Here is a 3172-nt window from a genome sequence, read left to right on the forward strand (position 1 = left end):
AGCCCAGAGAGACAATCCCCCCAGAGCCCACAGAGAGCCTCCCCCAGAGCCAACAGAGAGCCTCCCCCAGAGCCACAGAGAGACAGCCTCCCCCAAAGCCCACAGACAGCCTCCCCTCAGAGTCCACAGAGACAGCCTCCCCCAGAGCCCACAGACAGCCTCCCCTCAGAGTCCAGAGACAGCCTCCCCCAGAGCCCACAGAGAGCCTCCCCTCAGAGCCCACAGAGACAGCCTCCCTCCGAGTCCACAAAGAGGGCCTCCCCCAGAGCCAGCGCCCCGAATACAGACCCCTAGCCCCCTGCTCTGTGAGAACAGAAGTCTCTGTTGGTTCAAATCACTGACATGTGGCCCTGGTGTCCGGCAGCACTAGGGCCGTAAGACCAGGGCCGTAAGACGGAGCTGCTCTCATTTGAAAGAAAGGCTGATGTTTTCTCCTCTCACCCTGGCGGGCCCATTGTGTGGTCAAGCGTGGGTTCCCTGGACCCTGCACTGCCGAGTCCATGTCTCTCTTCACCCCCACCCCAACACTGACTTTGCCTTCTGTGCTCTGGTGCCCAGGTGGCCACCTGGCTCTTGTCATGGGCTCTGAATTCTGGGGCACAGCACAGGTGGACCCCCCTCGGGACCCTTGTCCCCTAATCCCCCCCCGTGGACTCCTCTGTCACACCCACAAGGGACAAGGCTACGCTGAAAAGCTAACCCGATGCATCAAGGTTCCCAGCCTCCCTGAGAATGCTCCGGAATCCCTGACCCAACCGGCGCTCCCCAGAGGTGCTCCGGAGGCCCAGCCTCGCCGTGGCGGCACACGGCAGGCTGCCTGCGGCCGGGATGCTCACCCTTGCAGACGAAGCACTTGATGTGGAAATACTTGTTCTGCACACGCAGCACCTCGCCCTTGCACACGTTCCCACAGGTGTCGCACAGGACGGCCGTGCTGGGCGGCTTCTCCACAGCGCCGGGGGCCGCTGGCGGCTGTGACTCTAAGAGAAAAAGAGGCAAGTTAGGGACCTTAACGGTAGCTCCGTGAGACCCACCTGGCCCCCAGAACCGGGCAGTAGTAACTATGTTGTTTCAGCCACAAGACCTGTGGTGGCTTGTTACAGCTGCTGCAACAAACTCAGGCCTCCCTGACAGGCGGGCGGGCGGGCAGGTGGGTGCAGAGAGACCAGGCACCCACCCGCCAACGACAATGCCGTCAGCAATAACCATAGTAATGAGCCATGGCGGCTGCCCCGCACTGCGCTGCCCCTAGGACCCACACGGGGTCACCCCACTCTGAAGCCACCTCTTCTCCTGCGGGGAGCGGGCAGCAATCAAGGGCTGTCTGGGCTTGGAGGTAAGGCTGGTACAGAGCAAGGCGCTGGCATTGTGGCTGCAGACCCCAGACGGCGCCCGCTCACAGCTGGGCACGCCAGGCAGCCCAGGTCCCCAGGGCTGGGCGAGCAGGCCACTGTGCCACCTCGGTCCACATTTGAGGCTAATACAGAGAGTGGGGGGCAGGGGAGGGGGTGTATCTCCTCAAAGCTGTCCTGCTCCCACAGACGAGGAACATCAGGGCCAAGACCCTGTCTGCAGGCGTTTGCATAAGGCTGGACTCGGGCTCGACCCCAGGAAGAGAGAAACACCCAACCATTCCCTGCTGCAGCTGCAAGTTCCGGGGGGACGTGGGCTCAGGGTCACCATGTCCGGGCTGCGACTGCGATGAGACCTAGAACCCCGGCCTTTGCACGTCCTCTACCTGTTGGGCTCACAGCCCCCTCCCGCCGGGATGCTGTGACAATGAGCAAGCACATTGCCCAGCAACCTCCTGGCCAGCACACACTACGTGCTTAGTAAACCACAGCTGGCATTCTTTCCAAACACGCAGCATGCATCACCAGTTTCTGGCTCCTGGCGATCTCTCTGGTTTGGGGAGAGTGTCATTCTGCTTGCAGGACCAGGTCTCCCCACACGATTCTGCTTCGTGGGGCAGCCCCGAGGTCCCTGGGTGGCACAAGTGGTTTGCGCTCAACTACTAATTTCATGGTTGGCAGTTTGAACACACCCAGCAATGCCGCAGAAGAAAGGCCTGGCCATCTGCTTCCGTAAAGATTAACGAAGAAAACGAAACCCACAGCCATGGAGTCGATTCCGACTCGTAGTGCCCTATATCACAGAGCAGAGCTGCCCCATAGGATTTCCAAGGCTGTAAATCTTTGTGGAAGCAGACTGCCACATCTTTCTCCCACAGAGCCGCTGGTGGGTTCGAACTGCCGACATTTCCGTTAGCTGTCGACCGCTTTAACCGCTGCATCACCATAGCTCAATTACAGTCAAGAAAACCCCATGGAGCAGTTCCGTGCTAACACACATGGGGTTGCCGTGAGTTGGAGTCGACTCGAAGGCAACAAGTCTGGTTTGTTTTTTGGGAGGTGGGCAGCCCCAACACCACCTTCGGGGGTTCAGGCCAAGGGGGCCAGTCACGGTGCTACTGCCCTCTTGTGGCGTGAAACAGACACTGCAGCCGTGACTAAGGTGACGAGGACGGGTCTTCGGGCAGGTACAGCTGGAGGCAGATGGTCCCTCCAGCTCACATCTGCACACCTGGCCAATGGCCTCGTAGGCTGGGCGAGCTGTTCTGGTTTGTGGCTGAGGCTTTTCTACCCCCGAGGCTGGATCACTTCTCGCACCCCATATAGGTTCCCCTACCCCACTGCATGGAAGGGCAGGGCAGCAGTGGCAAAACCCTGTCTGCTCCCTCTCCAGTGTTTCGTCCTCTTCCCTGTTCCCATCGCTGGCACTTCCATTTGCTCAGCTCTGTTCTGTAGTGGAGCCCTGGTGGTGCATAGTCCAGTGGTTAAAGTGCTTGGGTGCTAAACGAAAGGTCGGTGGTTTGAAACCACCAGCCGCCCCATGGGAGAAAGATGTGGCAGTCTGCTTCTGTAAAGATTACATACAGCTTGGAAACCCTATCGGGCAGTTCTGCTCTGTCCTATAAGGTCGCTTTGACTCCAATCGACTTGAGGGCAACGGGTTTGGTTTTTGGCACTTTACAGCACAGTGCATGCGAAAGCTGGACAATGAATAAGGAAGACTGAAGAAGAACTGATGCCTTTGAATTATGGTGTTGGTGAAGAATATTGAATATACCATGGACTGCCAGAAGAACGAACAAATCTGTCTTGGAAGAAGT

General features: G+C 58.5%; 1 protein-coding gene across 1 annotated transcript in view; it reads right to left on the minus strand.

Annotated features, from left to right (window-relative positions):
• Positions 1-3172, minus strand: part of ABLIM2 (actin binding LIM protein family member 2) — a 140855-nt gene that overhangs the window by 129843 nt on the left and 7840 nt on the right. Inside the window, exon 2 of the mRNA XM_012557600.1 lies at positions 837-978. The gene's annotated coding sequence lies outside the window, so the exon portion shown is untranslated. The remainder of the gene's footprint in view (positions 1-836; positions 979-3172) is intronic.

The sequence above is a fragment of the Trichechus manatus genome, unplaced genomic scaffold (assembly GCF_000243295.1).
Source record: "Trichechus manatus latirostris isolate Lorelei unplaced genomic scaffold, TriManLat1.0 scaffold00111, whole genome shotgun sequence".
In the NCBI taxonomy this organism is placed as follows: Eukaryota; Metazoa; Chordata; class Mammalia; order Sirenia; family Trichechidae; genus Trichechus; species Trichechus manatus.